This window comes from Scyliorhinus torazame, chromosome 16, assembly GCF_047496885.1.
Source record: "Scyliorhinus torazame isolate Kashiwa2021f chromosome 16, sScyTor2.1, whole genome shotgun sequence".
NCBI lineage: Eukaryota > Metazoa > Chordata > Chondrichthyes > Carcharhiniformes > Scyliorhinidae > Scyliorhinus > Scyliorhinus torazame.
This window is the reverse complement of record NC_092722.1, coordinates 98,413,096-98,422,651: the sequence shown is the minus strand read 5'-3', so window position 1 is coordinate 98,422,651 and position 9,556 is coordinate 98,413,096. Positions and strand designations below refer to the sequence as shown.

The 9,556-nt window shown below is 62.7% G+C and overlaps 1 protein-coding gene across 2 annotated transcripts in view; it reads left to right on the top strand.

Moving 5' to 3' along the window:
• The first annotated feature begins 582 nt into the window (after positions 1–582).
• slc25a16 (solute carrier family 25 member 16) overlaps positions 583–9,556 on the top strand; it is a 156,344-nt gene continuing 147,370 nt past the window's right edge. Inside the window, exon 1 of one of the 2 annotated variants that reach the window (XM_072478775.1) lies at positions 583–713. The gene's annotated coding sequence lies outside the window, so the exon portion shown is untranslated. The remainder of the gene's footprint in view (positions 714–9,556) is intronic. The other variant, XM_072478774.1, reaches the window with a different exon arrangement.

The following is a 9,556-nucleotide window of genomic DNA, read 5'->3' as shown; positions in this document are numbered from 1 at the left end:
ACATGATGAGGAGGGGGAGATTCTGGATCAACTGCCCTCTGTGATGAGGAGGTATAGGTTCTGTATTAAGTGCAGTAAATGTGATCAAGAGGTACAGATTCCATATGAACTGCAGTCTATGTGCTGAGCAGGCGTAGATTCTGGATGAACTGCAATCTATGTGACGAGGAGGGGGAGAGTCTGGATGAACTCTATCTATAGAGTATATGTGTAGTCTATCTAATGATGAAGTATGGATTCGATACGAACTACAGTCTATGTGATGAGGGGAGATTCTATATGAACTGCAGTCTATATGATGAGGAGGTATAGATTCTGGATGAAGTGTCGTATATGTGATGAGGAGGTATGGATATTGGATAAACTGCAGTCTATGTGATGAGGAGGTATGGATTCTGGTTGAACTGCTGTCTGTGTGATGAGGAGGTATTGAATCTGGATGAAGTGCAGTCCATGTGATGAGGAGCGGGGATTCTATATGAACTGCAATCTGTGTTTAGGAGGTATGGATTCTGTCTGAACTGCAGTCTATATGATGAGGAAGTATGGATTGTGTACGAACTGCAGTCCACATGATGACGAGTTATAGATTCTGTCAGAACTCTCCGAACCCTCCCTCCCGCAGTGACGGGGGTCGCTATGGCGTCAATGACCAACCGCTGACGCCCAGGTCCCGGATGGAACGGATGGTTTGAGCGGAGCAGCGGCGGTGGGTGAGCGAGAGAAAGAGTGACCGAGGGCGCGGGGGAGAGGGAGAAAGCGAGATTCCCGGGGGGGGGGGGGGGGGGCGCGGGGGGGGAGAGGGAGAAAAAGAGACTGGGGGGAGTGGGGGGAGGGAGAAAGAGAGATTCGGGGGGGGAGGGGAGAGGGAGAAAGAGAGACTGGGGGAGGGGGGGAGGGAGAAAGAGAGACTGGGGAGAGGGGGAGGAGAAAGAGAGATTCGGGGGGGGAGGGGAGAGGGAGAAAGAGAGACTGGGGGGGGGGGAGGAGGGAGAAAGAGAGATTCGGGGGGGGGAGGGGAGAGGGAGAAAGAGAGACTGGGGGGGGGGGAGGAGGGAGAAAGAGAGATTCGGGGGGGGAGGGGAGAGGGAGAAAGAGAGACTGGGGGGGGGGGAGGAGGGAGAAAGAGAGATTCGGGGGGGGGAGGGGGAGAGGGAGGAAAGAGAGACTGGGGGAGGGGGGGAGGGGAGAAAGAGAGACTGGGGGAGGGAGAAAGAGAGACTGGGGAGGGGGAGGGAGAAAGAGAGACGGGGGGAGGGGAGAGGGAGAAAGAGAGACTCGGGGGGTGTGGGGGGGGAGAGGGAGAAAAGAGAGACTCGGGGGGGTGTGGGGGGGGGAGAGGGGGAGAAAGAGAGACTGGGGGGGGGGAGGGGAGAGGGAGAAAGAGAGACTGGGGGGGGGGAGGGGAGAGGGAGAAAGTGAGACTCTGGGGGAGGGGGGAGGGGGAGAGGGAGAAAGAGAGACTCGGGGGGTGTGGGGGGGAGAGGGGGAGAAAGAGAGACTGGGGGGGGGAGGGGGAGAGGGAGAAAGAGAGACTCGGGGGGGGGGGGGGGGGAGAAAGAGAGAATGGGGGAGGGAGAAAGAGAGATTCGGGGGGGAGGGGAGAGGGAGAAAGTGAGAGTCCGGGGAGGGGGAGGGGGGAGGGAGAAAGAGACTCGGGGGGGGGGGGGGGGGGGAGAGAAATAGTGACTCGGGGGGCGGGGGCAACGAGAGACTCGGGGGGGGGGGGGGGCAACGAGAGACTCTGGGAGGGGGGGGACGAGAGACGGGGGGGAAAGAGAGACGGGGGGGCGGAAGAAAGAGAGACTGGGGGAGGGAAAGAGACGGGGGGGGAAGAGACTCGGCGGGGGGGGGGAGGGGAGAGTGACTCGGGGGGGGGGGGGTTGGTTGGGGGGGAGAAAGAGACGGGGGCTGGAGAGAAAAAGAGACTCGGGGGGGGGGGGGGGGGGGAGGGAGAGACTCGGAGGGGGGGGCGGAAGAAAGAGAGACGGGGGGGGGAGAAGAGAGAAGGGGGAGGGAAAGAGACGGGGGGGGGAAGAGCGAATCGGTGGGGGGGGGGAAACAGACTCGGGGTGGGGGGGGGCAGATGAGAGACCCGGCGTTGGGGGGGGGGGGAGACTCGGCGGGGGGGGGGGGGGGGTTGGTTGGGGGGGGAGAAAGAGAGACTCGGGGGGGGGGGGTGAAAGAGAGACTCGGGCGGGGGGGGGGGGTTGGTTGGGGGGGTGAAAGAGAGACTCGGGGGGGGGGGGGGGGGAGGGTGAAAGAGAGACTCGGGCGGGGGGGAGAAAGAGACTCGGGGGGGGGGGGGGGAGAGAGAGAGAGACTCGGTGGGGGGGGAAGAGAGACCCGGGGGGGAGCGGGGAGAAAGAGAGACTCGGGGGGGGTGTGGGGGAGAGGAGATAGAGAGACTCGGGCCGGGGGGGGGGGAGAACGTGAGACTCGGGGGGGTGGGGGGGGAAAGAGAGACTCTGGGGTGGGGGGGGGAGAGAAAGAGAGGACTCGGGGGCGGGGGGGGTTGTAGGTGGAGAAAGAGACCTGGGGGTAGGAGAAGAGACGGGGGGGGGGGCGGGGTTGGAGAAAGAGAGACTCGGGGGGCGGGGGTGGGGATGGGAGAGAAAGAGACGTGGGGGGTGAAGGCGAGACTCGGGGGGGGGGGGGGGGGGGAGAAAGAGAGACTCTGGGAGGGGGGGAGAATGAGGGACTCGGCGGGGGGGGGGGGAGAATGAGGGACTCGGCGGGGGGGGGGGGAGAATGAGGGACTCGGCGGGGGGGGGGGAGAATGAGGGACTCGGCGGGGGGGGGAGAATGGGGGACTCGGCGGGGGGGGGGGAGAATGGGGGACTCGGCGGGGGGGGGGAGAATGGGGGACTCGGCGGGGGGGGGGGAGAAAGAGGGACACGGTGGGGGGGTGAAAGAGAGACTCGGGGTGTGGGTGGAGAGAGAGATGCTTGGGGGGGGGAGTGAAGAGAGAGAGAGAGACCCTTGGGGTGGGGGGGAAGAGAGAAAGCCATGGGGGGGGGGCGGTGACAGAGAGCCATGGGGGGGTGAGAAAGAGCCAATGGGGGTGTTGAGAGAGAGCCATGTGGGGGGGGGGGGGTTGAGAGAGAGCCAGATCGGGTTGGGGGGGGGGTTGAGAGAGAGCCATGGGGAGGGGTGAGAGAGAGCCCGCCATGGGGGGGGGAGGAGGGGGGGTTGAGGGAGAGCCATGGGGACGAGAGGGAGCCATGGGACGAGAGGGAGCCATGGGGGCGAGAGGGAGCCATGGGGGCGAGAGGGAGCCATGGGGGCGAGAGGGAGCCATGGGGGCGAGAGGGAGCCATGGGGGCGAGAGGGAGCCATGGGGGCGAGAGGGAGCCATGGGGGCGACAGGGAGCCATGGGGGCGACAGGAGCGAGAGAGAACCATGGGGGTGGGAGAGAGAGTGCCATGGGGGTGGGAGAGAGAGAGTGCCATGGGGTTGGGAGAGAGAGAGAGCCATGGGGGTGGGTGGAGAGAGAGAGAGAGAGCCATGGGGGTGGGTGAGAGAGAGAGAGAGAGCCATGGGGGTGTGTGAGAGAGAGAGAGAGAGCCATGGGGTGGGTGAGAGAGAGAGCCATGGGGGAGGGTGAGACAGAGAGCCATGGGAGCGGGTGAGAGAGAGAGAGGCATGGGGGCGGGGGGGGGAGAGAGAGAGCCATGGCGGTGGGTGAGAGAGAGAGCCATGGCGGTGGGTGAGAGAGAGAGCCATGGGGGTGGGTGAGAGAGCCATGGGGGAGGGTGAGACAGAGAGCCATGGGAGCGGGTGAGAGAGAGAGAGGCATGGGGGGTGGGGGGGAGAGAGAGCCATGGCGGTGGGTGAGAGAGAGAGAGCCATGGGGGTGGGTGAGAGAGAGAGCCATGGGGGTGGATGAGGGCGAGAGCCATGGGGGTGGGTGAGAGAGAGAGAGCCATGGGGGTGGGGGGAGAGAGAGAGTGAGAGAGGGGCCGGAGAGAGAGAGCGAGAGAGGGGCCGGCGAGAGAGGGGCCGGCGAGAGAGAGGGGCCGGAGAGAGAGAGGGGGCCGGAGAGAGAGAGGGGCCGGAGAGAGAGAGGGGCCGGCGTGAGAGGGGCCGGAGAGAGAGAGGGGCCGGAGAGAGAGAGGGGCCGGAGAGAGAGAGGGGGCCGGCGAGAGAGGGGCCGGAGAGAGAGAGGGGCCGGCGTGAGAGGGGCCGGAGAGAGAGAGGGGCCGGAGAGAGAGAGGGGCCGGAGAGAGAGAGGGGCCGGAGAGAGAGAGGGGGCCGGAGAGAGAGAGGGGCCGGAGAGAGAGAGGGGCCGGCGAGAGAGGAGCCAGAGAGAGAGGGCCGGAGAGAGAGAGGGGACGGAGAGAGGAGAGGGGCCGGCGGTGAGAGGGGCCGGAGAGAGAGAGGGGCGGAGAGAGAGAGGGGCCGGCGAGAGAGGGGCCGGAGAGAGAGAGGGGGCCGGCGTGAGAGGGGCCGGAGAGAGAGAGGGGCCGGAGAGAGAGAGGGGCCGGAGAGAGAGAGGGGCCGGAGAGAGAGAGGGGCCGGAGAGAGAGAGAGGGCCGGAGAGAGAGAGGGGCCGGAGAGAGAGAGGGGCCGGAGAGAGAGAGGGGCCGGCGAGAGAGGAGCCAGAGAGAGAGGGCCGGAGAGAGAGAGGGGACGGAGAGAGAGAGGGGCCGGCGAGAGAGGGGCCGGAGAGAGAGAGAGGGGCCGGAGAGAGAGAGAGAGGGGGCCGGAGAGAGAGAGGGGCCGGAGAGAGAGAGGGGCCGGAGAGAGAGAGGGGCCGAGAGAGAGAGGGGGCCGGAGAGAGAGAGGGGCCGGAGAGAGAGAGGGGCCGGAGAGAGAGAGGGGGCCGGAGAGAGAGAGGGGCCGGAGAGAGAGAGGGGCCGGAGAGAGAGAGGGGGCCGGAGAGAGGGAGAGGGGGCCGGAGAGAGAGAGGGGGCCGGAGAGAGAGAGGGGCCGGAGAGAGAGAGGGGGCCGGAGAGAGAGAGGGGCCGGGAGAGAGAGAGGGGCCGGAGAGAGAGAGGGGCCGGGAGAGAGAGAGGGGGCCGGAGAGAGAGAGGGGCCGGAGAGAGAGAGGGGCCGGCGAGAGGAGAGGGGGGCCGGCGAGAGAGAGGGGCCGGCGAGAGAGAGGGGCCGGCGAGAGAGAGGGGCCGGCGAGAGAGAGGGGCCGGCGAGAGAGAGGGGCCGGCGAGGAGAGAGGGGCCGGCGAGAGAGAGGGGCCGGCGAGAGAGAGAGGGGCCGGCGAGGAGAGAGGGGCCGGCGAGAGAGAGGGGCCGGCGAGAGAGAGGGGCCGGCGGAGAGAGAGGGGCCGGCGAGAGGAGAGGGGGCCGGGCGAGAGAGAGGGGCCGGCGAGAGAGGAGGGGCCGGCGAGAGAGAGGGGGCCGGCGAGAGAGAGGGGCCGGGCGAGAGAGAGGGGCCGGCGAGAGAGTAGGGGCCGGCGAGAGAGAGGGGCCGGCGAGAGAGAGGGGGCCGGCGAGAGAGGAGGGGGCCGGGCGAGAGAGAGGGGGCCGGGCGGAGAGAGAGGGGGCCGGCGAGAGAGAGGGGGCCGGCGAGAGAGAGGGGCCGGCGAGGAGAGAGGGGGCCGGCGAGGGGGAGAGAGGGGGCCGGCGAGAGAGAGGGGGCCGGCGAGAGAGAGGGGCCGGCGAGGAGAGAGGGGCCGGCGAGGAGAGAGGGGCCGGCGAGAGAGAGGGGCCGGCGAGAGAGAGGGGGCCGGCGAGAGAGAGGGGCCGGCGAGAGAGAGGGGGCCGGCGAGAGAGAGGGGCCGGCGAGAGAGAGGGGCCGGCGAGGAGAGAGGGGCCGGCGAGAGAGAGGGGCCGGCGAGAGAGAGGGGGCCGGCGAGAGAGAGGGGCCGGCGAGAGAGAGGGGCCGGCGGAGAGAGAGGGGCCGGCGAGAGAGAGGGGGCCGGCGAGAGAGAGAGGGGGCCGGCGAGAGAGAGGGGGCCGGCGAGAGAGGAGGGGCCGGCGAGAGAGAGGGGCCGGCGAGAGAGAGGGGCCGGGCGAGAGAGAGGGGCCGGCGAGAGAGAGGGGGCCGGCGAGAGAGAGGGGCCGGCGAGAGAGAGGGGCCGGCGAGAGAGAGGGGGCCGGCGAGAGAGAGGGGCCGGCGAGAGAGAGGGGCCGGCGAGAGAGAGGGGCCGGCGAGAGAGAGGGGCCGGCGAGAGAGAGGGGCCGGCGAGAGAGAGGGGCCGGCGAGAGAGAGGGGGCCGGCGAGAGAGAGGGGCCGGCGAGAGAGAGGGGCCGGCGAGAGAGAGGGGCCGGCGAGAGAGAGAGGGGCCGGCGAGAGAGAGGGGGCCGGCGAGAGAGAGGGGCCGGCGAGAGAGAGGGGCCGGCGGAGAGAGAGGGGCCGGCGGAGAGAGAGGGGCCGGCGAGAGAGAGGGGCCGGCGAGAGAGAGGGGCCGGCGAGGAGAGAGGGGCCGGCGAGGAGAGAGGGGGCCGGCGAGAGAGAGGGGGCCGGCGAGAGAGGAGAGGGGGCCGGCGAGAGAGAGGGGCCGGCGAGAGAGAGGGGGCCGGGCGAGAGAGAGGGGGCCGGCGAGAGAGAGGGGGCCGGCGAGAGAGAGGGGCCGGCGAGAGAGAGGGGGCCGGCGAGAGAGAGGGGCCGGCGAGAGAGAGGGGCGGGGCGGCGAGAGAGAGGGGCCGGCGAGAGAGAGGGGCCGGCGAGAGAGAGGGGCCGGCGAGAGAGAGGGGCGGCGAGAGAGAGGGGCGTGCGAGAGAGAGGGGGGCGAGAGGGGCCGGCGAGAGAGAGGGGCCGGCGAGAGAGAGGGGCCGGCGAGAGAGAGGGGCCGGCGAGAGAGAGAGAGAGCGAGAGAGAGGGGCCGGAGAGAGAGAGAGAGCGAGAGAGGGGCCGGAGAGAGAGAGAGAGCGAGAGAGGGGCCGGAGAGAGAGAGAGAGCGAGAGAGGGGCCGGAGAGAGAGAGGGTGAGGTGCTAGATAGATCGCGGGAGGGGGGAGTGATGGGGTCGTGGGGGAGCAGGGAAATGAGGGGATATGTGGAGTGGTTAATGTGGGGAAGGGGAGAATGAGGGGGAAGGTTGAAATGAGGAAGCCATGGGAGAGTGGGGGGAATGATGGACCCCTGGGTTGTGGGGGATGAGGTGACTCTGGGGAAAGAGGCGTGCACGCGGAGAGGGGGGAGACAGGGAAGGGGAGTAATGAGGTTCAGAAATATCCGGGCGATGGACTGAGGGGGGATAGTGAAAGAGATGTGGAGTGGGATGTGGTTCATTTCTAGATGATAGAATTCAAAAACAGATGTTCTGTTAAATTTCTGTTTAGACCTGCAGTTCAGAGGCCCCATCGAGTCTGCACCCAACCCTCTGTCAGAGCACCCTACCCAGGTGCACACCCTGCCCTAACCCCGGAAACCGGAGCACCCGGAGGAGGAAACCTGCGCTTACACAGGGAGAAATACAAACTCCACAGTCACCCAAGGCTGGAATTGAACCCGGGTCTCTGGCGCTGTGAGGCGGCAGTGTTAACCACTGTGCCACCGGTGCCCCCTGCGAATACTGTGCAATTCTGGTTAATATTGTAACATTTGCCACTCCTAAATAGTAGGAACAAGGGATCAAGAGTAGAGAAGAGGGAAGAGAGGAAAATAGTAATATGGGAAATGTAGGTTTGAGAAAGGCAGGAATGGACAGAAAAAAAAATCCTAAGATCATGCAAAGAATCGTGACGAAATGTTACAAAGATAGAATAAAAAAGATTACATCTAGATATGCATAACCATTCATATAGTAATCTATCAGATAGTAAACTAATTACAAGGAACCATGAAGTAAATTAACCTGATCTGAAAGCCATTATGGAGACCTGGCTGCAGGCTATACTTAGAACATAGAACAGTACAGCACAGTACAGGCCCTTCGGCCCATGATGTTGTGCCGACCATTTATCCTAATCTGAGAACCTTACCTGTCCCAAGAGTCGCTTAAATGTCCAAATGACTCTGACTCCACCACCTCTGCTGGCAGTGCATTCCACACACCCACCACTCTCTGTGTAAAGAACCTACCTCTGACATCTCCCCCTCTACCTCCCTCCAATCACCCTTAAAATTATGCCCCCTCATGACAGCCATTTCCGCCCTGGGGAAAAGTGAAATGAAATGGAATGAAAATCGCTTATTGTCACAAGTAGGCTTCAATGAAGTTACTGTGAAAAGTCCTTAGTCGCCACATTCCGGCGCCTGTTCAGGGAGGCTGGTACAGGGAATTAAACTGCTGCTGGCCTACCCTTGGTCTGCTTTAACCTGAGGAAGGAGCAGCGCTCTGAAAGCTAGTGACATCGAAACAAACCTGTTGGACTTTAACCTGGTGTTGTAAGACTTCGTACTCTGCTTTAAAAGCCAGCGATTTAGCCCACTGTGCTGCCCTCAATCTCTATCAAGTCCCCGCTCTTCCTTCTTCACTCAGTGAGAAGATCTCTAGCTCCCGCGACCTTTCTTCATAATACATGCCCTTAAGACCAGGCAGCATCCTGGTAAATCCCCTCTGAACCCTCTCCAAAGCATCTACATCCATCCTATAATGAGGCGACCAAAAACTGGACACAGTATTCCAAGTGTGGTCTAACCAGGATTTTATAAAGCAGCAGCAAAACCTCACAGCTCTTAAAACTCAATCCTCCTGTTAATAAAAGCCAACATACCATACACCTTCTTAACAACCCTATCAACCTGAGTGGCAACTTTGAGGGATCGATGTACGTGGACCCCAAGATCCCTCTGTTCCTCCTGCCTTTTTACCATGTATTCAGCATTCAAATTTGACCTTCCAAAAGGAATCATTTCACATTTATCTTGGTTGAACTCCATCTGCCACTTCTCAGCCCAGCTTTGCATCCTGTCAATGTCATGTTGTAACCTGCAATAGCCCTTGACAGTATCTACAACTCCACCAACTGTTGTGTCATGGCAAACTTATTAACCCACACCATCCACTTCCTGATCCAAGTCATTTATAAAAAACCACAACGAGCAGAGGTCCCAGAACCGATCCCTGCGGGCCACAACTAGTCACTGAACTCCAGGCGGAATACTTTCCATCCACTACCACTTGCTGTCTTCTTTCGGCCAGCCAATTCTGTATTCAGACAGCCAAATTTGCCTGTATCTCATGCCCCCCTAACTTTCTGAATGAGCCTACCATGGGGAACCTTACCAACTGCCTTACTAAAATCCATATACACCACATCTACTGCCCGACCTTCTTCAATGTGTCTCGTCACATCCTCAAAGAATTCAATGTGGCTTGTGAGGCATGACCTGCCCCTCACAAAGCCATGCTGACTATCTTTAATCAAACTATGTTTTTCTAAATAATCATAAATCCAATCTCTCAGAATCCTTTCCAGCATTTTTGCTCACCACAGACGTAAGACTGACTGGTCTGTAATTCCAAGGGATTTCCCTATTCCCTTGAACAGGGGAACAACATTCGCCTCCCCTCTGATCATCCCGGTACTACTCCAGTGGAGAGTGAGGATGCAAAGAGCATCGCCAACAATCTCCTCCCTTGCTTCTCGTAGTAACCTTGGGTATATCCTGCCTGGCCCAGGGGGACTTATCTATCCTGATGCTTCTC